General features: G+C 50.4%; 1 long non-coding RNA gene across 1 annotated transcript in view; it reads right to left on the reverse strand.

Annotated features, from left to right (window-relative positions):
* The window catches only part of LOC136304562 (uncharacterized), a 57,552-nt gene extending 38,058 nt beyond the window's left edge, over positions 1 to 19,494 (reverse strand). Inside the window, exon 1 of the long non-coding RNA XR_010724657.1 lies at positions 19,243 to 19,494. This is a non-coding gene — a long non-coding RNA (uncharacterized lncRNA). The remainder of the gene's footprint in view (positions 1 to 19,242) is intronic.
* Positions 19,495 to 26,723: the final 7,229 nt, after the last annotated feature.

Consider the following 26,723-nt stretch of genomic DNA (forward strand, 5'->3'; position numbering starts at 1 on the left):
GGACTTCTGCCAGATCCAAGCATCCAGAAGCTGGAACCCTAATTGTCCTTGGAGTGCCCAATGTCTCCTACAGCCTGACATCAGGAACTTGGAGGGGTGAGTTTAGCTTCCCACAGAAGATAGCCACTGTTCCTGCACAGAGCTCTGTGCCCGGGAGTGGGCTTCTGCCACTTAGAATTCTGAACAGTGCACATTACTCCCAGAACTAAGCTGTCAGAAACTGGAACCCTAACTGTCCTTGGAGTGCCCAATGTCTCCTACGACCTGACATTAGGAACTTCGGGGGGTGAGTTTAGCTTCCCACAGAAGAGAGCCACTGTTCCTGCACAGAGCTCTGTGCCCGGGAGTGAGCTTCTGCCACTTAGAATTCTGAACAGTGTACTTACTCCCACAACCAAGCTGCCATGAAGCTGAAACCCTAGCTGCCCTTAGACTGCCAAACACCCCCTGCAAACTGACATCAGGAACTTGGAGGGGTGAGTTTAGCTTTCCACAGAAAAGACCCACCGTTCCTGCACAGAACTCTCGGCCACGGAGTGGGCTGCTAACTGATAAAAATAAGTTCAGCACAGGACTTCTGCCAGATCCATGCATCCAGAAGCTGGAACCTATACTGTCCTTGGAGTGCCAAATGTCTCCTACAGCCTGACATCAGGAACCTGCTGGGGTGAGTTTAGTTTCCCACAGAAAAGACCCACAGTTCCTGCACAGAGCTCTGTGCCTCGGAGTGGGCTTCTGCCACTTAGAATTCTGAACAGTGCACATTACTCCCAGAACTAAGCTGTCAGAAACTGGAACCCTAACTGTCCTTGGAGGTCCCAATGTCTCCTACGACCTGACATTAGGACCTTCGGGGGGTGAGTTTAGCTTCCCACAGAAGAGAGCCACCGTTCCTGCACAGAGCTCTGTGCCCGGGAGTGGGCTTCTGCCACTTAGAATTCTGAACAGTGTACTTACTCCCACAACCCAGCTGCCATGAAGCTGAAACCCTAGCTGCCCTTAGACTGCCAAACACCCCCTGCAAAATGACATCAGGAACTTGGAGGGGTGAGTTTAGCTTTCCACAGAAAAGACCCACCGTTCCTGCACAGAACTCTCGGCCACGGAGTGGGCTGCTAACTGATAAAAATAAGTTCAGCACAGGACTTCTGCCAGATCCAAGCATCCAGAAGCTGGAACCCTAATTGTCCTTGGAGTGCCCAATGTCTCCTACAGCCTGACATCAGGAACTTGGAGGGGTGAGTTTAGCTTCCCACAGAAGATAGCCACTGTTCCTGCACAGAGCTCTGTGCCCGGGAGTGGGCTTCTGCCACTTAGAATTCTGAACAGTGCACATTACTCCCAGAACCAAGGATTCAGAAGCTGGAACCCTAACTGTCCTTGGAGTGCCAAATGTCTCCTACAACCTGACATTAGGAACCTGATGCGGTGAGTCCAGATCCCACAGAAAAGGGGCAACGCTTCCTGCACAGAGCCCTCTGACCCAGAGAGGGCTACTGCCTGCTAAAAAAAAATTCAGCACAGGATATCTGCCAGATCCAAGCTCCCAGAAGCTGGAACCCTTACTGTCCTGCGAGTGCCAAATCTATCCTATAAACTGACATCAGGAGCCTGATGGGGGGAGTTTAGGTTCCCACGAAAGACAGCCACCGTTCCTGCACATAGCTCTGTGCCGGGGAGTGGGCTTCTGCCTGCTAAAAATAAGTCCAGCACAGGATATCTGCCAGACCCAAGCTGCCAGAAGCTGAAACACTAACTGTCCTTGGAGTGCCCAATGTCTCCTACAACCTGACATTAGGAACTTAGTCGGTGAGTATAGCTTCCCACAGAAGAGAGCCACTGTTCCTGCACAGAGCTCTGTGCCCGGGAGTGGGCTTCTGCCACTTAGAATTCTGAACACTGCTGCACTTCTCCCATATCCAAGCACCCAGAAGCTGGAACCCTAACTGTCCTGCGAGTGCCAAATGTCTCCTACAACCTGACATTAGGAACTTCGGGGGGTGAGTTTAGCTTCCCACAGAAGAGACCCACAGGTCCTGCACAGAGCTCTGTGCCCCGGAGTGGGCTTCTGCCACTTAGAATTCTGAACAGTGCACATTACTCCCAGAACTAAGCTGTCAGAAGCTGGAACCCTAACTGTCCTTGGAGTGCCCAATGTCTCCTACAACCTGACATTAGGAACTTCGGGGGGTGAGTTTAGCTTCCCACAAAAGAGAGCCACTGTTCCTGCACAGAGCTCTGTGCCAGGGAGTGGGCTTCTGCCACTTAGAATTCTGAACACTGCTGCACTTCTCCCATAGCCAAGCTCCCAGAAGCTGGAACCCTAACTGTCCTGCGAGTGCCAAATGTCTCCTACAACCTGACATTAGGAACTTCGGGGGGTGAGTTTAGCTTCCCACAGAAGAGAGCCACTGTTCCTGCACAGAGCTCTGTGCCCGGGAGTGGGCTTCTGCCACTTAGAATTCTGAACAGTGCTGCACTTCTCCCATAGCCAAGCTCCAAGAAGCTGGAAACCTAACTGTCCTTGGAGTGCCAAATGTCTCCTACAACCTGACATTAGGAACCTGATGCAGTGAGTCCAGATTCCCACAGAAAAGGAGCAACGCTTCCTGCACAGAGCCCTCTGACCAAGAGAGGGCGACTGCCTGCTAAAAATAAATTCAGCACAGGATATCTGCCAGATCCAAGCTCCCAGAAGCTGGAACCCTAACTGTCCTTGGAGTGCCCAATGTCTCCTACAACCTGACATTAGGAACTTAGTCGGTGAGTATAGCTTCCCACAGAAGAGAGCCACTGTTCCTGCACAGAGCTCTGTGCCCGGGAGTGGGCTTCTGCCACTTAGAATTCTGAACAGTGTACTTACTCCCACAACCAAGCTGCCATGAAGCTGAAACCCTAGCTGCCCTTAGACTGCCAAACACCCCCTGCAAAATGACATCAGGAACTTGGAGGGGTGAGTTTAGCTTTCCACAGAAAAGACCCACCGTTCCTGCACAGAACTCTCGGCCACGGAGTGGGCTGCTAACTGATAAAAATAAGTTCAGCACAGGACTTCTGCCAGATCCATGCATCCAGAAGCTGGAACCTATACTGTCCTTGGAGTGCCAAATGTCTCCTACAGCCTGACATCAGGAACCTGCTGGGGTGAGTTTAGTTTCCCACAGAAAAGACCCACAGTTCCTGCACAGAGCTCTGTGCCTCGGAGTGGGCTTCTGCCACTTAGAATTCTGAACAGTGCACATTACTCCCAGAACTAAGCTGTCAGAAACTGGAACCCTAACTGTCCTTGGAGGTCCCAATGTCTCCTACAACCTGACATTAGGAACTTCGGGGGGTGAGTTTAGCTTCCCACAGAAGAGAGCCACTGTTCCTGCACAGAGCTCTGTGCCCGGGAGTGGGCTTCTGCCACTTAGAATTCTGAACAGTGTACTTACTCCCACAACCAAGCTGCCATGAAGCTGAAACCCTAGCTGCCCTTAGACTGCCAAACACCCCCTGCAAACTGACATCAGGAACTTGGAGGGGTGAGTTTAGCTTTCCACAGAAAAGACCCACCGTTCCTGCACAGAACTCTCGGCCACGGAGTGGGCTGCTAACTGATAAAAATAAGTTCAGCACAGGACTTCTGCCAGATCCAAGCATCCAGAAGCTGGAACCCTAATTGTCCTTGGAGTGCCCAATGTCTCCTACAGCCTGACATCAGGAACTTGGAGGGGTGAGTTTAGCTTCCCACAGAAGATAGCCACTGTTCCTGCACAGAGCTCTGTGCCCGGGAGTGGGCTTCTGCCACTTAGAATTCTGAACAGTGCACATTACTCCCAGAACCAAGCTGTCAGAAGCTGGAACCCTAACTGTCCTTGGAGTGCCAAATGTCTCCTACAACCTGACATTAGGAACCTGATGCGGTGAGTCCAGATCCCACAGAAAAGGGGCAACGCTTCCTGCACAGAGCCCTCTGACCCAGAGAGGGCTACTGCCTGCTAAAAAAAAATTCAGCACAGGATATCTGCCAGATCCAAGCTCCCAGAAGCTGGAACCCTTACTGTCCTGCGAGTGCCAAATCTATCCTATAAACTGACATCAGGAGCCTGATGGGGGGAGTTTAGGTTCCCACGAAAGACAGCCACCGTTCCTGCACATAGCTCTGTGCCGGGGAGTGGGCTTCTGCCTGCTAAAAATAAGTCCAGCACAGGATATCTGCCAGACCCAAGCTGCCAGAAGCTGAAACACTAACTGTCCTTGGAGTGCCCAATGTCTCCTACAACCTGACATTAGGAACTTAGTCGGTGAGTATAGCTTCCCACAGAAGAGAGCCACTGTTCCTGCACAGAGCTCTGTGCCCGGGAGTGGGCTTCTGCCACTTAGAATTCTGAACACTGCTGCACTTCTCCCATATCCAAGCACCCAGAAGCTGGAACCCTAACTGTCCTGCGAGTGCCAAATGTCTCCTACAACCTGACATTAGGAACTTCGGGGGGTGAGTTTAGCTTCCCACAGAAGAGACCCACAGGTCCTGCACAGAGCTCTGTGCCCGGGAGTGGGCTTCTGCCACTTAGAATTCTGAACAGTGTACTTACTCCCAGAACTAAGCTGTCAGAAGCTGGAACCCTAACTGTCCTTGGAGTGCCCAATGTCTCCTACAACCTGACATTAGGAACTTCGGGGGGTGAGTTTAGCTTCCCACAGAAGAGAGCCACCGTTCCTGCACAGAGCTCTGTGCCCGGGAGTGGGCTTCTGCCACTTAGAATTCTGAACAGTGTACTTACTCCCACAACCCAGCTGCCATGAAGCTGAAACCCTAGCTGCCCTTAGACTGCCAAACACCCCCTGCAAAATGACATCAGGAACTTGGAGGGGTGAGTTTAGCTTTCCACAGAAAAGACCCACCGTTCCTGCACAGAACTCTCGGCCACGGAGTGGGCTGCTAACTGATAAAAATAAGTTCAGCACAGGACTTCTGCCAGATCCAAGCATCCAGAAGCTGGAACCCTAATTGTCCTTGGAGTGCCCAATGTCTCCTACAGCCTGACATCAGGAACTTGGAGGGGTGAGTTTAGCTTCCCACAGAAGATAGCCACTGTTCCTGCACAGAGCTCTGTGCCCGGGAGTGGGCTTCTGCCACTTAGAATTCTGAACAGTGCACATTACTCCCAGAACTAAGCTGTCAGAAACTGGAACCCTAACTGTCCTTGGAGTGCCCAATGTCTCCTACGACCTGACATTAGGAACTTCGGGGGGTGAGTTTAGCTTCCCACAGAAGAGAGCCACTGTTCCTGCACAGAGCTCTGTGCCCGGGAGTGAGCTTCTGCCACTTAGAATTCTGAACAGTGTACTTACTCCCACAACCAAGCTGCCATGAAGCTGAAACCCTAGCTGCCCTTAGACTGCCAAACACCCCCTGCAAACTGACATCAGGAACTTGGAGGGGTGAGTTTAGCTTTCCACAGAAAAGACCCACCGTTCCTGCACAGAACTCTCGGCCACGGAGTGGGCTGCTAACTGATAAAAATAAGTTCAGCACAGGACTTCTGCCAGATCCATGCATCCAGAAGCTGGAACCTATACTGTCCTTGGAGTGCCAAATGTCTCCTACAGCCTGACATCAGGAACCTGCTGGGGTGAGTTTAGTTTCCCACAGAAAAGACCCACAGTTCCTGCACAGAGCTCTGTGCCTCGGAGTGGGCTTCTGCCACTTAGAATTCTGAACAGTGCACATTACTCCCAGAACTAAGCTGTCAGAAACTGGAACCCTAACTGTCCTTGGAGGTCCCAATGTCTCCTACGACCTGACATTAGGACCTTCGGGGGGTGAGTTTAGCTTCCCACAGAAGAGAGCCACCGTTCCTGCACAGAGCTCTGTGCCCGGGAGTGGGCTTCTGCCACTTAGAATTCTGAACAGTGTACTTACTCCCACAACCCAGCTGCCATGAAGCTGAAACCCTAGCTGCCCTTAGACTGCCAAACACCCCCTGCAAAATGACATCAGGAACTTGGAGGGGTGAGTTTAGCTTTCCACAGAAAAGACCCACCGTTCCTGCACAGAACTCTCGGCCACGGAGTGGGCTGCTAACTGATAAAAATAAGTTCAGCACAGGACTTCTGCCAGATCCAAGCATCCAGAAGCTGGAACCCTAATTGTCCTTGGAGTGCCCAATGTCTCCTACAGCCTGACATCAGGAACTTGGAGGGGTGAGTTTAGCTTCCCACAGAAGATAGCCACTGTTCCTGCACAGAGCTCTGTGCCCGGGAGTGGGCTTCTGCCACTTAGAATTCTGAACAGTGCACATTACTCCCAGAACCAAGCTGTCAGAAGCTGGAACCCTAACTGTCCTTGGAGTGCCAAATGTCTCCTACAACCTGACATTAGGAACCTGATGCGGTGAGTCCAGATCCCACAGAAAAGGGGCAACGCTTCCTGCACAGAGCCCTCTGACCCAGAGAGGGCTACTGCCTGCTAAAAAAAAATTCAGCACAGGATATCTGCCAGATCCAAGCTCCCAGAAGCTGGAACCCTTACTGTCCTGCGAGTGCCAAATCTATCCTATAAACTGACATCAGGAGCCTGATGGGGGGAGTTTAGGTTCCCACGAAAGACAGCCACCGTTCATGCACATAGCTCTGTGCCGGGGAGTGGGCTTCTGCCTGCTAAAAATAAGTCCAGCACAGGATATCTGCCAGACCCAAGCTGCCAGAAGCTGAAACACTAACTGTCCTTGGAGTGCCCAATGTCTCCTACAACCTGACATTAGGAACTTAGTCGGTGAGTATAGCTTCCCACAGAAGAGAGCCACTGTTCCTGCACAGAGCTCTGTGCCCGGGAGTGGGCTTCTGCCACTTAGAATTCTGAACACTGCTGCACTTCTCCCATATCCAAGCACCCAGAAGCTGGAACCCTAACTGTCCTGCGAGTGCCAAATGTCTCCTACAACCTGACATTAGGAACTTCGGGGGGTGAGTTTAGCTTCCCACAGAAGAGACCCACAGGTCCTGCACAGAGCTCTGTGCCCCGGAGTGGGCTTCTGCCACTTAGAATTCTGAACAGTGCACATTACTCCCAGAACTAAGCTGTCAGAAGCTGGAACCCTAACTGTCCTTGGAGTGCCCAATGTCTCCTACAACCTGACATTAGGAACTTCGGGGGGTGAGTTTAGCTTCCCACAAAAGAGAGCCACTGTTCCTGCACAGAGCTCTGTGCCAGGGAGTGGGCTTCTGCCACTTAGAATTCTGAACACTGCTGCACTTCTCCCATAGCCAAGCTCCCAGAAGCTGGAACCCTAACTGTCCTGCGAGTGCCAAATGTCTCCTACAACCTGACATTAGGAACTTCGGGGGGTGAGTTTAGCTTCCCACAGAAGAGAGCCACTGTTCCTGCACAGAGCTCTGTGCCCGGGAGTGGGCTTCTGCCACTTAGAATTCTGAACAGTGCTGCACTTCTCCCATAGCCAAGCTCCAAGAAGCTGGAAACCTAACTGTCCTTGGAGTGCCAAATGTCTCCTACAACCTGACATTAGGAACCTGATGCAGTGAGTCCAGATTCCCACAGAAAAGGAGCAACGCTTCCTGCACAGAGCCCTCTGACCAAGAGAGGGCGACTGCCTGCTAAAAATAAATTCAGCACAGGATATCTGCCAGATCCAAGCTCCCAGAAGCTGGAACCCTAACTGTCCTTGGAGTGCCCAATGTCTCCTACAACCTGACATTAGGAACTTAGTCGGTGAGTATAGCTTCCCACAGAAGAGAGCCACTGTTCCTGCACAGAGCTCTGTGCCCGGGAGTGGGCTTCTGCCACTTAGAATTCTGAACAGTGTACTTACTCCCACAACCAAGCTGCCATGAAGCTGAAACCCTAGCTGCCCTTAGACTGCCAAACACCCCCTGCAAAATGACATCAGGAACTTGGAGGGGTGAGTTTAGCTTTCCACAGAAAAGACCCACCGTTCCTGCACAGAACTCTCGGCCACGGAGTGGGCTGCTAACTGATAAAAATAAGTTCAGCACAGGACTTCTGCCAGATCCATGCATCCAGAAGCTGGAACCTATACTGTCCTTGGAGTGCCAAATGTCTCCTACAGCCTGACATCAGGAACCTGCTGGGGTGAGTTTAGTTTCCCACAGAAAAGACCCACAGTTCCTGCACAGAGCTCTGTGCCTCGGAGTGGGCTTCTGCCACTTAGAATTCTGAACAGTGCACATTACTCCCAGAACTAAGCTGTCAGAAACTGGAACCCTAACTGTCCTTGGAGGTCCCAATGTCTCCTACAACCTGACATTAGGAACTTCGGGGGGTGAGTTTAGCTTCCCACAGAAGAGAGCCACTGTTCCTGCACAGAGCTCTGTGCCCGGGAGTGGGCTTCTGCCACTTAGAATTCTGAACAGTGCACATTACTCCCAGAACCAAGCTGTCAGAAGCTGGAACCCTAACTGTCCTTGGAGTGCCAAATGTCTCCTACAACCTGACATTAGGAACCTGATGCGGTGAGTCCAGATCCCACAGAAAAGGGGCAACGCTTCCTGCACAGAGCCCTCTGACCCAGAGAGGGCTACTGCCTGCTAAAAAAAAATTCAGCACAGGATATCTGCCAGATCCAAGCTCCCAGAAGCTGGAACCCTTACTGTCCTGCGAGTGCCAAATCTATCCTATAAACTGACATCAGGAGCCTGATGGGGGGAGTTTAGGTTCCCACGAAAGACAGCCACCGTTCCTGCACATAGCTCTGTGCCGGGGAGTGGGCTTCTGCCTGCTAAAAATAAGTCCAGCACAGGATATCTGCCAGACCCAAGCTGCCAGAAGCTGAAACACTAACTGTCCTTGGAGTGCCCAATGTCTCCTACAACCTGACATTAGGAACTTAGTCGGTGAGTATAGCTTCCCACAGAAGAGAGCCACTGTTCCTGCACAGAGCTCTGTGCCCGGGAGTGGGCTTCTGCCACTTAGAATTCTGAACACTGCTGCACTTCTCCCATATCCAAGCACCCAGAAGCTGGAACCCTAACTGTCCTGCGAGTGCCAAATGTCTCCTACAACCTGACATTAGGAACTTCGGGGGGTGAGTTTAGCTTCCCACAGAAGAGACCCACAGGTCCTGCACAGAGCTCTGTGCCCGGGAGTGGGCTTCTGCCACTTAGAATTCTGAACAGTGTACTTACTCCCAGAACTAAGCTGTCAGAAGCTGGAACCCTAACTGTCCTTGGAGTGCCCAATGTCTCCTACAACCTGACATTAGGAACTTCGGGGGGTGAGTTTAGCTTCCCACAGAAGAGAGCCACTGTTCCTGCACAGAGCTCTGTGCCCGAGAGTGGGCTTCTGCCACTTAGAATTCTGAACAGTGTACTTACTCCCACAACCAAACTGCCATGAAGCTGAAACCCTGGCTGCCCTTAGACTGCCAAACACCCCCTGCAAACTGACATCAGGAACTTGGAGGGGTGAGTTTAGCTTTCCACAGAAAAGACCCACCGTTCCTGCACAGAACTCTCGGCCACGGAGTGGGCTGCTAACTGATAAAAATAAGTTCAGCACAGGACTTCTGCCAGATCCAAGCATCCAGAAGCTGGAACCCTTACTGTCCTTGGAGTGCCAAATGTCTCCTACAGCCTGACATCAGGAACCTGCTGGGGTGAGTTTAGTTTCCCACAGAAAAGACCCACCGTTCCTGCACAGAGCTCTGTGCCCCGGAGTGGGCTTCTGCCACTTAGAATTCTGAACACTGCTGCACTTCTCCCATAGCCAAGCTCCCAGAAGCTGGAACCCTAACTGTCCTGCGAGTGCCAAATGTCTCCTACAACCTGACATTAGGAACCTGATGCGGTGAGTCCAGATTCCCACAGAAAAGGAGCGACGCTTCCTGCACAGAGCCCTCTGACCCAGAGAGGGCTACTGCCTGCTAAAAAAAAATTCAGCACAGGATATCTGCCAGATCCAAGCTCACAGAAGCTGGAACCCTTACTATCCTGCGAGTGCCAATTCTATCCTATAAACTGACATCAGGAGCCTGATGGGGGGAGTTTAGGTTCCCAAGAAAGACAGCCACCGTTCCTGCACAGAGCTCTGTGCCCCGGAGTGGGCTTCTGCCACTTAGAATTCTGAACACTGCTGCACTTCTCCCATATCCAAGCTCCCAGAAGCTGGACCCCTAACTGTCCTGCGAGTGCCAAATGTCTCCAACGACCTGACATTAGGAACTTCGGGGGGTGAGTTTAGCTTCCCACAGAAGAGACCCACCGTTCCTTCACAGAGCTCTGTGCCCTGGAGTGGGCTTCTGCCACTTAGAATTCTGAACAGTGCACATTACTCCCAGAACCAAGCTGTCAGAAGCTGGAACCCTAACTGTCCTTGGAGTGCCCAATGTCTCCTACAACCTGACATTAGGAACTTAGTCGGTGAGTATAGCTTCCCACAGAAGAGAGCCACTGTTCCTGCACAGAGCTCTGTGCCCGGGAGTGGGCTTCTGCCACTTAGAATTCTGAACACTGCTGCACTTCTCCCATATCCAAGCACCCAGAAGCTGGAACCCTAACTGTCCTGCGAGTGCCAAATGTCTCCTACAACCTGACATTAGGAACTTCGGGGGGTGAGTTTAGCTTCCCACAGAAGAGACCCACCGTTCCTGCAAAGAGCTCTGTGCCCCGGAGTGGGCTTCTGCCACTTAGAATTCTGAAGAGTGCACATTACTCCCAGAACTAAGCTGTCAGAAACTGGAACCCTAACTGTCCTTGGAGTGCCCAATGTCTCCTACAACCTGACATTAGGAACTTCGGGGGGTGAGTTTAGCTTCCTACAGAAGAGAGCCACTGTTCCTGCACAGAGCTCTGTGCCCGGGAGTGGGCTTCTGCCACTTAGAATTCTGAACAGTGTACTTACTCCCACAACCAAACTGCCATGAAGCTGAAACCCTAGCTGCCCTTAGACTGCCAAACACCCCCTGCAAAATGACATCAGGAACTTGGAGGGGTGAGTTTAGCTTTCCACAGAAAAGACCGACCGTTCCTGCACAGAACTCTCGGCCACGGAGTGGGCTGCTAACTGATAAAAATAAGTTCAGCACAGGACTTTCGCCAGATCCAAGCATGCAGAAGCTGGAACCCTAACTGTCCTGCGAGTGCCAAATGTCTCCTACAGCCTGACATCAGGAACCTGCTGGGGTGAGTTTAGTTTCCCACAGAAAAGACCCACAGTTCCTGCACAGAGCTCTGTGCCCGGGAGTGGGCTTCTGCCACTTAGAATTCTGAACACTGCTGCACTTCTCCCATAGCCAAGCACCCAGAAGCTGGAACCCTAACTGTCCTGCGAGTGCCAAATGTCTCCTACAACCTGACATTAGGAACTTCGGGGGGTGAGTTCAGCTTCCCACAGAAGAGACCCACCGTTCCTGCACAGAGCTCTGTGCCCTGGAGTGGGCTTCTGCCACTTAGAATTCTGAACAGTGCACATTACTCCCAGAACCAAGCTGTCAGAAGCTGGAACCCTAACTGTCCTTGGAGTGCCCAATGTCTCCTACAACCTGACATTAGGAACTTCGGGGGGTGAGTTTAGCTTCCCACAGAAGAGAGCCACTGTTCCTGCACAGAGCTCTGTGCCCGGGAGTGGGCTTCTGCCACTTAGAATTCTGAACAGTGTACTTACTCCCACAACCAAGCTGCCATGAAGCTGAAACCCTAGCTGCCCTTAGACTGCCAAACACCCCCTGCAAAATGACATCAGGAACTTGGAGGGGTGAGTTTAGCTTTCCACAGAAAAGACCCACCGTTCCTGCACAGAACTCTCGGCCACGGAGTGGGCTGCTAACTGATAAAAATAAGTTCAGCACAGGACTTTCGCCAGATCCAAGCATGCAGAAGCTGGAACCCTAACTGTCCTGCGAGTGCCAAATGTCTCCTACAGCCTGACATCAGGAACCTGCTGGGGTGAGTTTAGTTTCCCGCAGAAAAGACCCACAGTTCCTGCACAGAGCTCTGTGCCCGGGAGTGGGCTTCTGCCACTTAGAATTCTGAACACTGCTGCACTTCTCCCATATCCAAGCTGCCATGAAGCTGGAACCTCAACTGTCCTTGGAGTGCCCAATGTCTCCTACGACCTGACATTAGGAACTTCGGGGGGTGAGTTTAGCTTCCCACAGAAGAGAGCCACTGTTCCTGCACAGAGCTCTGTGCCCGGGAGTGAGCTTCTGCCACTTAGAATTCTGAACAGTGTACTTACTCCCACAACCAAGCTGCCATGAAGCTGAAACCCTAGCTGCCCTTAGACTGCCAAACACCCCCTGCAAACTGACATCAGGAACTTGGAGGGGTGAGTTTAGCTTTCCACAGAAAAGACCCACCGTTCCTGCACAGAACTCTCGGCCACGGAGTGGGCTGCTAACTGATAAAAATAAGTTCAGCACAGGACTTCTGCCAGATCCATGCATCCAGAAGCTGGAACCTATACTGTCCTTGGAGTGCCAAATGTCTCCTACAGCCTGAAATCAGGAACCTGCTGGGGTGAGTTTAGTTTCCCACAGAAAAGACCCACAGTTCCTGCACAGAGCTCTGTGCCCCGGAGTGGGCTTCTGCCACTTAGAATTCTGAACAGTGCACATTACTCCCAGAACTAAGCTGTCAGAAACTGGAACCCTAACTGTCCTTGGAGTGCCCAATGTCTCCTACAACCTGACATTAGGAACTTCGGGGGGTGAGTTTAGCTTCCCACAGAAGAGAGCCACTGTTCCTGCACAGAGCTCTGTGCCCGGGAGTGGGCTTCTGCCACTTAGAATTCTGAACAGTGTACTTACTCCCACAACCAAGCTGCCATGAAGCTGAAACCCTAGCTGCCCTTAGACTGCCAAACACCCCCTGCAAAATGACATCAGGAACTTGGAGGGGTGAGTTTAGCTTTCCACAGAAAAGACCCACCGTTCCTGCACAGAACTCTCGGCCACGGAGTGGGCTGCTAACTGATAAAAATAAGTTCAGCACAGGACTTCTGCCAGATCCAAGCATCCAGAAGCTGGAACCCTAATTGTCCTTGGAGTGCCCAATGTCTCCTACAGCCTGACATCAGGAACTTGGAGGGGTGAGTTTAGCTTCCCACAGAAGATAGCCACTGTTCCTGCACAGAGCTCTGTGCCCGGGAGTGGGCTTCTGCCACTTAGAATTCTGAACAGTGCACATTACTCCCAGAACCAAGCTGTCAGAAGCTGGAACCCTAACTGTCCTTGGAGTGCCAAATGTCTCCTACAACCTGACATTAGGAACCTGATGCGGTGAGTCCAGATCCCACAGAAAAGGGGCAACGCTTCCTGCACAGAGCCCTCTGACCCAGAGAGGGCTACTGCCTGCTAAAAAAAAATTCAGCACAGGATATCTGCCAGATCCAAGCTCCCAGAAGCTGGAACCCTTACTGTCCTGCGAGTGCCAAATCTATCCTATAAACTGACATCAGGAGCCTGATGGGGGGGAGTTTAGGTTCCCACGAAAGACAGCCACCGTTCCTGCACATAGCTCTGTGCCGGGGAGTGGGCTTCTGCCTGCTAAAAATAAGTCCAGCACAGGATATCTGCCAGATCCAAGCTGCCAGAAGCTGAAACACTAACTGTCCTTGGAGTGCCCAATGTCTCCTACAACCTGACATTAGGAACTTAGTCGGTGAGTATAGCTTCCCACAGAAGAGAGCCACTGTTCCTGCACAGAGCTTTGTGCCCCGGAGTGGGCTTCTGCCACTTAGAATCCTGAACACTGCTGCACTTTTTCCATATCCAAGCTCCTAGGAGCTGGAACCCTTATTGTCCTTGGGGTGCCAAATCTGTCCTATAAACTGACATCAGGAGCCTGATGGGGGGAGTTTAGCTTCCCACGAAAGACAGTCACCGTTCCTGCACAGAGCTCCGTGTTCGGGAGTGGGCTTCTGCCATTTAGAATTCTAAACAGTGCACATTACTCCCAGAACCAAGCTGTCAGAAGCTGGAACCCTAACTGTCCTTGGAGTGCCAAATGCCACCTGCAAACTGACATCAGGAACCTACTGGGGTGTGTTTAGCTTCCCAGAGAAAAGACCCACTGTTCCTGCACAGAGCTGTGTGCCCCGGAGTGGGCTTCTGCCACTTAGAATTCTGAACAGTGCACATTACTCCCAGATCCACGCTGTCAGTAGCTGGAAGACTGGCTCCCCTTAGACTGCCAAATGGCTCCTTAAAACTGACAATCGGATCCAGGGAGGTGTGTTTAGTTTCCCCAGAAAAGGGGTCCCCGTTCCTGCACAGAGGTCTGTGCCCCGGAGTGAGCTTCTGCCACTTACAATTCTGAACAGTGCACATTACTCCCATAACCAAGCTGCCAGAAGCTGAAACCCTGGCTGCCCTTAGACTGCCAAACACCTGCAAACTGACATCAGGAACTTGGAGGGGTGAGTTTAGCTTTCCACAGAAAAGACCCACCGTTCCTGCACAGAACTCTCGGCCACGGAGTGGGCTGCTAACTGATAAAAATAAGTTCAGCACAGGACTTTCGCCAGATCCAAGCATGCAGAAGCTGGAACCCTAACTGTCCTGCGAGTGCCAAATGTCTCCTACAGCCTGACATCAGGAACCTGCTGGGGTGAGTTTAGTTTCCCGCAGAAAAGACCCACAGTTCCTGCACAGAGCTCTGTGCCCGGGAGTGGGCTTCTGCCACTTAGAATTCTGAACACTGCTGCACTTCTCCCATATCCAAGCTGCCATGAAGCTGGAACCTCAACTGTCCTTGGAGTGCCCAATGTCTCCTACGACCTGACATTAGGAACTTCGGGGGGTGAGTTTAGCTTCCCACAGAAGAGAGCCACTGTTCCTGCACAGAGCTCTGTGCCCGGGAGTGAGCTTCTGCCACTTAGAATTCTGAACAGTGTACTTACTCCCACAACCAAGCTGCCATGAAGCTGAAACCCTAGCTGCCCTTAGACTGCCAAACACCCCCTGCAAACTGACATCAGGAACTTGGAGGGGTGAGTTTAGCTTTCCACAGAAAAGACCCACCGTTCCTGCACAGAACTCTCGGCCACGGAGTGGGCTGCTAACTGATAAAAATAAGTTCAGCACAGGACTTCTGCCAGATCCATGCATCCAGAAGCTGGAACCTATACTGTCCTTGGAGTGCCAAATGTCTCCTACAGCCTGAAATCAGGAACCTGCTGGGGTGAGTTTAGTTTCCCACAGAAAAGACCCACAGTTCCTGCACAGAGCTCTGTGCCCCGGAGTGGGCTTCTGCCACTTAGAATTCTGAACAGTGCACATTACTCCCAGAACTAAGCTGTCAGAAACTGGAACCCTAACTGTCCTTGGAGTGCCCAATGTCTCCTACAACCTGACATTAGGAACTTCGGGGGGTGAGTTTAGCTTCCCACAGAAGAGAGCCACTGTTCCTGCACAGAGCTCTGTGCCCGGGAGTGGGCTTCTGCCACTTAGAATTCTGAACAGTGTACTTACTCCCACAACCAAGCTGCCATGAAGCTGAAACCCTAGCTGCCCTTAGACTGCCAAACACCCCCTGCAAAATGACATCAGGAACTTGGAGGGGTGAGTTTAGCTTTCCACAGAAAAGACCCACCGTTCCTGCACAGAACTCTCGGCCACGGAGTGGGCTGCTAACTGATAAAAATAAGTTCAGCACAGGACTTCTGCCAGATCCAAGCATCCAGAAGCTGGAACCCTAATTGTCCTTGGAGTGCCCAATGTCTCCTACAGCCTGACATCAGGAACTTGGAGGGGTGAGTTTAGCTTCCCACAGAAGATAGCCACTGTTCCTGCACAGAGCTCTGTGCCCGGGAGTGGGCTTCTGCCACTTAGAATTCTGAACAGTGCACATTACTCCCAGAACCAAGCTGTCAGAAGCTGGAACCCTAACTGTCCTTGGAGTGCCAAATGTCTCCTACAACCTGACATTAGGAACCTGATGCGGTGAGTCCAGATCCCACAGAAAAGGGGCAACGCTTCCTGCACAGAGCCCTCTGACCCAGAGAGGGCTACTGCCTGCTAAAAAAAAATTCAGCACAGGATATCTGCCAGATCCAAGCTCCCAGAAGCTGGAACCCTTACTGTCCTGCGAGTGCCAAATCTATCCTATAAACTGACATCAGGAGCCTGATGGGGGGGAGTTTAGGTTCCCACGAAAGACAGCCACCGTTCCTGCACATAGCTCTGTGCCGGGGAGTGGGCTTCTGCCTGCTAAAAATAAGTCCAGCACAGGATATCTGCCAGATCCAAGCTGCCAGAAGCTGAAACACTAACTGTCCTTGGAGTGCCCAATGTCTCCTACAACCTGACATTAGGAACTTAGTCGGTGAGTATAGCTTCCCACAGAAGAGAGCCACTGTTCCTGCACAGAGCTTTGTGCCCCGGAGTGGGCTTCTGCCACTTAGAATCCTGAACACTGCTGCACTTTTTCCATATCCAAGCTCCTAGGAGCTGGAACCCTTATTGTCCTTGGGGTGCCAAATCTGTCCTATAAACTGACATCAGGAGCCTGATGGGGGGAGTTTAGCTTCCCACGAAAGACAGTCACCGTTCCTGCACAGAGCTCCGTGTTCGGGAGTGGGCTTCTGCCATTTAGAATTCTAAACAGTGCACATTACTCCCAGAACCAAGCTGTCAGAAGCTGGAACCCTAACTGTCCTTGGAGTGCCAAATGCCACCTGCAAACTGACATCAGGAACCTACTGGGGTGTGTTTAGCTTCCCAGAGAAAAGACCCACTGTTCCTGCACAGAGCTGTGTGCCCCGGAGTGGGCTTCTGCCACTTAGAATTCTGAACAGTGCACATTACTCCCAGATCCACGCTGTCAGTAGCTGGAAGACTGGCTCCCCTTAGACTGCCAAATGGCTCCTTAAAACTGACAATCGGATCCAGGGAGGTGTGTTTAGTTTCCCCAGAAAAGGGGTCCCCGTTCCTGCACAGAGGTCTGTGCCCCGGAGTGAGCTTCTGCCACTTACAATTCTGAACAGTGCACATTACTCCCATAACCAAGCTGCCAGAAGCTGAAACCCTGGCTGCCCTTAGACTGCCAAACACCTGCAAACTGACATCAGGAACTTGGAGGGGTGAGTTTAGCTTCCCACAGAAGAGACCCACCGTTCCTGCACAGAGCTCTGTGCCCCGGAGTGGGCTTCTGCCACTTTCAATTCTGAACACTGCTGCACTTTACTCCCAGGTCCAAGCTGTCAGTAGCTGCAACCTTGACTCCCCTTAGACTGCAAAATGACTGCAACCGAGTTGCACATAGTGAACAGCACAGAAAAATGAAACAACACGGATGTGAACGTCCAGAAAATCTAACTGTTAAGTAAGAACCATCTGTAAGCATCACTGTTTATTAACTATCGCTACCATTGTCTGTATACAGCTGTATGTTGCTTCTATAAAGACATAAGTGTGTGGAATGTATGTGTTCCTAGAGTTAGAATTCAATTTGTTTTGGTAAGTTTATGATATGGGGATAAGACATAGAATGCCCTAGGGTGAGTTTATGCCGCTTGTATCCCCAGTCGTTTGTTCTGGACCTTTAAGACTGATTTTGAGAGCTAAGCAAGGAAAGAAAATGGGTGCAGTTTGTTTTAAGAAAACGACTTTCACTCTTCTGAATACCCTCTCTCATATATTCAGCTCAAGCACAGACAGACTGCAGCACAAAGATGTGCTTTGCTCTTAGTTTCAGCTAGTTAGGGCAGAGAAGTTCCCTCGCTATTTGTTTTCCTTTTTCTTAGGACTGTTTAAACCTGCTGCAGACTGAAAAACCCAGAGCAGCGCCGAGAGCTGGCACCTGCAGCCCACGGGGCCTGCACCTGAGCATTTTATCAACACCAGAACAGCTGATAAGAGACCAAAAGAGCTCAGCTACAGCCCACAGCAAAGACTTTCTGAAGTTACCATCTCGCTTCAAAATAACAAAAAGTTTTATTATTTCATATTATTCATTCTTTATGCTTGTGACCACTTTGTTTGTTAAACAAATAGGTTTTCCCACTTTTCTCCAAAGAAATTCTTTGCAAAAGCAGTTTAAAAGAAAGAGACTGTTTAGGTTTACTTTCCAGAAGAACCCCATTCAAAGGTTTCCTCTCAAATTTACCCTAAACCCCGACAGCAACAAACAAATCAAACTACACAACAAAGAAGTCACAAATAAATTTCAATTAAAAACACCACAACAAATCATTCCTAACTCAAGAAACCCATAAACCTCAAACCATCAAAACAAAAATACCACTTATAAATACACACAAAACCAAAAAAATCAATGTAACTATAAACAATACCTTTCAAATGATCCATAAGTATAAAACATATACTGCAATCAAACAAGCCAAATAAATTAACCCCTATACTATAATAAACAATAATCCAATTACAAATATTAGGAAACACAAAAAATTACCTACATTCCACTACCTCAACCCACCAAAACAAACACTACATACTCACCATGATAAAAGCCACCGCTAAATAAATAACCTCCCCTATACCTCACCCTACAGCCACTTCCACCATTGTAAACCTTAGAAAACATTTCCTTTAAAAATACAATATGTCACCAAAAAAAAATATTTCAACAATAAAACTCAGTTCAAAAACAATGTGATCGACATGTAAACTAAGAAACCTACCACCAAATAAATAGACCGTATCCCTTAGCATACACCATCTACAAACAAAATAAAACTACACAAAAAATTATTGAAAACCACCTTAAAACAACTAAACAGAAAAAAACTTTTAAAAATATTAAAATTGCATCTAACAAAACCTCCACCGGCCAGGCTGGCCCTAGGTAATCTGAATCCCTACATACAATAAACAAAAACAAAACCCCAATCGCACGTATCAGAAGCCTATTAAAAAAAAAAAAAAAAAAGTTACTTAAATTAATTCTACCTCAAATACAAACAAACCCATCCATACAGTTACCTTCGCTCAAAAACCAAATTACAGGCAATAAATAATACCAAAAAATAAAACAAAACACTATGTACCACCAAAGAATGCAATATTGAATAAAAGCACCATATAAGTAATAAAGTAATAAAAGCACCGCATAGAAGTACCACTATTTATTAAAATCCCAGGTGAAGGGGGATTCCCCCAGTTTGAACACAGACAATAAAAGGAGTTTCTTTCCTCAATTTAAACTCTTTTGTCCTCAAAACCCCTTTTTTTTTTTTTTCTAGGGACGCCAGGGAAGGATTGGGAAGACAAAATTGAAAGGGAAAAGGAGAAAAGTCCCCCCTACAAATCCACACCGGCTCACCTGCTCCTGCTGCCCGGCACAAAGGTTTGTCCCTCGGCATCTCCTGAAGCAATACTCCATATCCGAGGGTTCCCCCAAACTCTGTAAGACGAGCTCGCCATCATCCCGTAAGACACTCCAGAGAGCCTCGCAGAAGCTGCTCCCTCCGGCAGCTCCACGCTAGACTGAGCTGAGGCTCCCCGCGTAAGCAGCTCGGGCAGGAGCCACCTGCCCCTCATTATCCTTTACAGCTCACGCCTGCGGCTGCTCTGTCCCCTCGTTATCCTAACAGCTCACGCCTGCAGCTGCTGCCAGCCCGAGGGTGAGGGCGGGGCAGAGGGAACTTGCTGCAGACATTTCACTGTTTGCACCGACACACTGGGGCACCGGGCTTTGCTTGCTAGGGATAAGCAAAAATTAAAGAGTTGACTTTTCTTGTTGTCATCATCCTTGAAGAAAGGAAAAATATATCAGGACTCGTGTGACTTCTCTGTGAACACAAAGTGCAAGGAACTTGGGAGGGGGAGGTCTTAAAACAACACCGGTTTCCTATAGCAGCAGCTGCTTTTGGTGCACACTGAAGCTTCTCTAGGCTTGTTTCAACGCTCTGCAGCAGTTAAGAGAGTACCACCTATTTAGGGGATACTGTAAAAGCTTTAGCTTTTCTAGAGATTTTCTCACCCCTTAAAACTGTATTTTATATTTCTATTTTTGTTACTTATATTTTTCTATTTTTGTATTTATTTAATTTGTGTTGACTTGTTTATTTTTTAAACTATATGAATTCATTTACCTAACACATCAGAACCACAATGAATTAAAATTAAATTAGCCTCGTTTTCTAAGGGGTAAAGATTTAATTTTTATTTAATAATGTTGGTATGTTTTCTCTGTCATTGTTTTTTCTTGGGGGGCAGTGTTTGTAGGGGCTTTTGTTTTGGTTTTTGTTTTTCTGTTTGCTTTGTTTTGGAGTTCTTTGTTAATAAACAAAGAGGTTCAGAGAGGCACAAAATAAAATGTCAACTTTGTTTTATTGCTACCTCTGAAATACAACTCGACACCAAGTTATTGCTGGTAATACTGTGTATGGGTAGAATGAGACCTGTTAAGGGGTTGAAAGGAAAAAAGTGGCAGCATGGTGCTGAATAGCTCCTGCTTTACCAACATGAATTTGGTAAATTTCCTTGGAAATGTGCCCTACAATGTACAAAAACTCCAATTAGGATGGAAAACTGGAAAAAAAAAATATATTCTCTTACTAGAATCAGAGAGAGAAAAAACATCAAATAAAAGGAAGAAATAACATCTAAATCCCAGCTTGCCTGGAAAACAAGCTTAGGCATTTCTAACACTGCAAACTTTTGGAACAGTCATCAAGTTGGTGGAAGTTCATGGAACAAATTTAAATCTGCTTCCTCTGCTCTAATTTTAAAGGGAAGTGGAAATTCAACAGGTCCAGCTACTCCTATCCAAGAATGATCTGTGTTTTGTGGGAGTAACAATGCAAAGAAACTCGAATCTTACTTGTATTTGACATCGGAAACTCTCAGCAGAGTTGGGAAGTTTCAGTGGAACAAAAGCACCACACTTCCTGCAATAACAAAATTGGACTCGGCAAGTCAGGAATTTTATTTACACATCCACGGACGAGGAGGGGGATGACACCAGGAATACACTCCAGCTGAAAGCAAGGATTTATTGGAAAAGGCAGGAAATCAAACTGACAGTCTCTGTCCAGTTATGGCCAGGCAATTATCCAGGAGTCAGAAAGAAAAGTGGGAACCTTGGACTGGGATAAGGCCTTCCAGTGGCTTCACTTCCTACTGGCTCTCTCCTTTTCGCCAACTACCTGCAAGAGGAAAAGCAACAGGAATAAAGTCTCAAACAGGATGTCCTTGGTCCAGGCAGACTGAAATGCAGCTCCCAGCGAGGGAGGCCAGGCTGTGCCTCGGGGAGCTCCAGGAATCTGGGATTGCCCGTGGGATTAAAGAGCTGGAAAAGCACACCCACCTGCCAGGTTCAGTGCTGGGACAGAGCAAGGCCGGGGCTCAGGGGCAGCAGTTAGAGCTGGGACTGCAGGAGAACACCCCAAACCCGGGTTAAACATGCGGCACGACACGCAGCACGCTCCGGGAGAAACTCGGGTGGGAGAAGCCCCGGGATGCTCCACGTTCCTTGCCCTTGGCAGCTGTGCCAGGGCCTCCCTCAGAATGCTGACCTCACCGTGCAGCTCCTACAAAACAGGAGAACTTATGGGAATCGCCCAGAATCCATGGACTTCCAGTTATTAAGAACCACAGCTGCAGCGAAAGGTGTACAAACTCTACTGCAAACCAGCAGGTCTGAGGAGACGCAGGGATTTATTCCAGAGGTGGCATGTTGGTGTTACTACTTTAAGCTCCTGCCGCTAGAACATATTTGTACAATAAAAACATTATTGAGGCAGCTAAATTAAAATTAGATTTTTTACAGTAAAGTCAGCCAAAAAAGAGAGTCTCAAAATTAAGATATAGGCCGCACAGTTATTTAAAAAAAAAGTTCTCATTCATGAGCATAACCTGCCAGCCTCTCATGTTTTCAGTCTTTACCATTTATTTTTACCAAGGTGATGATTAAAACCGTGTAAAAAGCTCAAAAAAAAAAAAAATCCAGGACAAGGCAGGTGTTTTCCCAAGTACCCTCAGTGTGGAGCTGTGTCAACCACAAGTGTTTGCTCCCTCAGCCCAGCCCGGAGCAGGCTCCAGCTGCTGCCCAGGGGGTTTACCAAGGGACTCACCTGTTTCAAGCTGTAAATGCAGGTGGCCTGCACTGGAGTGCCAATAAATGTGAAATCTGTGACTCTCACCTTGAATAGCGATCGATCTTCTCAGGGGAGCCCCTCACCCAGGCTGGGGGCTCTGCCACGGATTTCATCCCTCTGCATCTGAAAGAAAGTTGGGACAAAAGTCAGAGTGCTGCAGGATACCTTGACAGCTCCAGACATCTTGTGGCAATCTAGGAATACCCTCTACAGTCTAACTACACCCCACATCACAAATTTCAAGCCCCCGGCACTATTACCCTCGTACCCCTACACCCAGACTAAGCAGCAAGGCAGAGCAGCTCCCGGCCAAACACACACCAACACCCGTGACACAGCACAGGACAAACGAGGGGACACAACAGGGACAGAAAACTCTGGGCAAGAAGAATGACCCTGAGGGTCCAGAGAACTCGGAATGAGATGACCTAGGTAAGATGGAAGGTGAGCTGGCCAGGCTCAGAGAACCCTGCAGGAACAAGATGCCATCAGGATGACTTATCCCAAGAAATGCAGAGATGGATGCCCGAGAACCCTACGGTCAGAATCCTCGACCTGTCTTTGCATTCTCACAAGACCTAACCCGCCGGAATGGATCAGGGCGGTGCACGGCTGTCAATACAGCTCAGAACAAGACCTGAAAAGGCATCGGACTGGATGCTTGTGAAGAGAGATGGATTCTGATGAGTGTCCGAGCAGCTGAGACAAAGGCACCTGGCTGAGGAGCACAGAGATCAGAAATGCTAAGACTGATGCCAGGGGTTTTGATAGGCCCCTCAAAGGGCTAAGTGAAAAGACAGCACACACAAGACACCCAAAGGACAGAGAGCACAACAGACAAGTGACACAACACACACCAGGACTGCTCTGCCCTGCACACCTTGGCACTGTGATCCAGAATGAGACCTTCCCTTGATGTAGCCTAAGGGGTCACATCTTGGACATCCCTGTCACCAAAAATGACTCAAAAAATCCCTCCCAGTGGCCCCTGATCCCACACCCCGCTTTCAAGCCCTCCCTGGCTCCGAGCCCTCCACTTATCTCTCGGACGTCTAGGGAGGTGAATCCACGCTGGGTGCCAAAGAAGGCCGCCTCTCCCTCAGGGAAATTCCTGCTGCTGCTGGGCTGTTGTCTCCTAGTCAGCTACAATAAAGAAAACCAAACATCAAAGCATAATCTTAGCAGCACATCAGCCAGAAACCAGCAATTCTGCTACTCACTGTCTCCTAAGCTTGCCTGTGTCCTCGGCCCCGTGCTTCAGCTGCGCTCAGAGGCCAACGCCGGCGTCGCAGGGTCTGCCTGGGTAAAGAGCAGACAAGGTGACGTGGCAGCGCTGGAACTTGAGGGGACCATCCCTCCTTCTCCTCCCTGACTCACCTCAACTCCTCGCCCGTTATCCAAGCCTACCTGGATGGGGCCTTCACAAGGAGAAGATCAAGGCTCCATCACAGACTCCTGGAATGCTCCCGGAGGGCTCACGGGTGAGGTGACCCGGGTCTGTCATCCGGTTGGTGAGAGGGGAGCTCGGCCTCCTGCGAGTGGACTCCCTAAAACGCACAATAACGGAGGCTTAGAGTTGCACCAGCAAGTGAGGCTTGAACAATAGCAACTGCTTCTGTCCACCCATCACTGCTCACCTCGCCCACGTCAGCTTGACTGCTGAGATCCGGCTTTACCACCTAAAAATAAAGACAAAGAACAGAGCTGTAACACAGCCATCATTTACACCTCCCCTGCAAACACAAACAGGGACTGACCTTCTCAGGGGAGCCCCTCACCCAGGATGGGGGGCTCTGCCACAGATTTCATCCACCTGCATCTGAAAGAAAGTCAGAACAACAGTCAGAGTGCTGCAGGATACCTTGACAGCTCCACACATCTTGTGGAAATCTAGGAATACCCTCGACAGTCTAACTACACCCCACATCCCCACATCACAAAATGCAAGTCCCCGGGACTCATCCTATTACTTCTACACCCAGACTGAGCAGCAAGGCAGAGCAGCTCCCAGCCAAACACACACCAACACCCATGACACAGCACAGGAAAAACGAGGGGACACAACAGGGACAGAAAACTCTGGGCAAGAAGAATGACCCTGAGGGTCCAGAGAACTCAGAATGAGATGACCTAGGTAAGATGGATGGTGAGCTGGCCAGGCTCAGAGAACCCTGCAGGAACAAGATGCCATCGGGATGACTTATCCCAAGAAACGCAGAGATGGATGCCCGAGAATCCTACAGTCAGAATCCTCTACCTGTCTTTGCATTCTCACAAGACCTAACCCACCGGAATGGATCAGGGCGGTGCACGGCTGTCAATACAGCTCAGAACAAGACCTGAAAAGGCATCGGACTGGATGCTTGTGAAGAGATGGATTCTGATGACTGTCCAAGCAGCTGAGACAAAGGCACCTGGCTGAGGAGCACAGAGATCAGAAATGCTAAGACTGATGCCAGAGGTTTTGACAGACCCCTGAAAGGACTAAAGGAAAAGACAAGACACCCAAAAGACACAGAGTGCACAAGAGACACAACACACCCTGGGACTGCTCTGCCCTGCACACCTCAGCCCTGTGATTCAGAATGAGACTTTCCCTTCATGTAGCCTAAGGGGTCACATCTGGGACATCCCCAGCTCCAAACCCGACTGAAAAAATCCCTCCCAGTGACCCCTGCCCTGGCACCCTGCTTTCATCCCCTCCCTAGTTCCGAGCCCTCCACTTATCTCTCAGACGTCTGGGAAGGTGAATCCACGCTGGGTGCCAAAGAAGGCCGCCTCTCCCTCAGGGAAATTCCTGCTGTAACGGGGCTGTTGTTTCCTAGTCAGCTACAATCAAGAAAACCAAATATCAAAACATAATCTTAGCTGCACATCAGCCAAAAACCAGCAGCTCTGCTACTCACCGTCTCTTAAGCAGGACCGGGTCCTCGGGCCCCGTGTGTGCTTCAGCTGAGCTCGGAGGCCGACGCTCGCAGCGCCAAAGCCTTAGAGGCATTACTGGCACTGAGCCCACCCACCGTGGCCTCCATTAGGGCTGTGAGCATCCCCGGTTAGAGCAGGACAGGAACGCAGGGTGGACATCCCCGGTGAACCTCAACCCTGTGGACTCTGCCCCACCACTGTCACTTCCTGCCTGGCCCTAGCTTAGGGTTACTGCCTGCACCTCTCAGGACTTCTGGCCTTGTCTTGCATTAGGATTGCTGCCTGCACCTGCTCTCAGGGAAACAGTGTTGGCAGCAGTGCTGTGAGGGCCGGGATACCTGTACTCTGACTTGTATCCTAGCCCGTACCCCTGATTTTCACTGTGTGTTCTCTAGGCCTTGAGTCCTTTACCTCAGCCTCTGTGTGTATCACTGTAACCTCCCCCCTTCTGAATCCTGCTTCTTCAGAGCCCTAGACCTTGCAGCCGGGGACGCTCTGCACCGTTAGGGTCCCAAGAGCTGTCCCGCACGCAGGACAGGTACATCCACAGTTGTTCCCTGCCTACCCTAAGAAACGTGGCCCTGAGACAGGGCAGAGGCTGACAGAGCCGAACTCTTTGCGGTGGCAAAAGGCACGAAGCCTTACCAACCGCCGCCTCGAGAGGGAATCAGGAGCACTTCCACCGGCTGCGGAGAGACAGGGAATCCCAGGGTGGGTGGGGCGGGAAACCCCCGTTATCCCCAGCCCTGTTGGATCCTGCTCCCCACTATCGCTTCCTGCCTGGCCCTAGCCTGACAGTGTCTGCACAGGTCAGAGCTTCTGGTATGTTCCTGCACTAGGGCTGCTGCCTGCACCTGCTCTCAGGGGAAGTGTGCTGGTAGCAGTGCTGTGAGGGCCGCTACACCTGTACTCTGACTTGTATCCTAGCCTGTACCCCTGATTTTCACTGTGTCCTTTACCTCTCAAGCCCTCCTTCAGCCTCTGTGTGCCACTGTAAACTCCCCCTGCTGAACCCTACTAACCCTACGCCTTGCAACTGGCATTGCTCCTAATCAGGACGCTCCTGGGCCAGGAATCCCCTGCTGCAGCCTAACCCTGTGGACTCTAAAAGAAGGCCAATAATGTGAAGCTCCCTAGAACATGGAGATGGGTCAGAACTGCCCCGCCCAGCAAAGGCTCTGGTGAAGCTGAGGAGAAACCCTCACCCTTTACTTTTGAAGGGACCACCCCACTAGGGCCTTCTCTTCTAAGGTAACTTTAAATCACCTCCCGGGACTGAAAAGGTTTTTTCCCTTCTCCTGACCACCAGCCCCAACACTTAGCTTTTGGAACACGAGTGGAACGTCCGTCCTCGACAGAACGTTCTCAGCATCTCAGACATGTTCTCAGCATCCGCTTTGGGGCTGCCGTATCCAGACTTTGTCTCCGCACCTCCTCGCACTACCTAGGATCACAAAACAGGAAATGTGACTATCCCCCTCCAGAAGAGTAATCCCCAGGGCTCCTCTGCACCGCTGCCCCAGCTCCCCCTCAGATCTTCACTCCGCTCCAGAGGCTGACAGGAGTGGACCCAGCAAAAGGAAAAAGTAAATGCTGAGCGCATCGCTCACCTATGGGTCACCCTGCCTAAAGGGCAACTCACCGGCTCTCTCTATTCCTTAGCACGCCTGGGACAGCAGTGGCACCTGCAAAGAAACAAAAGAAGCAAAAAATCATGCTGAGTTACTGTGAAACAGCAACCTCCCCAGTCTGACTGAAGCATGCCACAAGTATACCT

This window comes from Chamaea fasciata, unplaced genomic scaffold (genome assembly GCF_029207755.1).
Source record: "Chamaea fasciata isolate MVZ Bird 193981 ecotype frontalis unplaced genomic scaffold, bChaFas1.0.hap1 SCAF_122, whole genome shotgun sequence".
Taxonomy (NCBI): domain Eukaryota; kingdom Metazoa; phylum Chordata; class Aves; order Passeriformes; family Sylviidae; genus Chamaea; species Chamaea fasciata.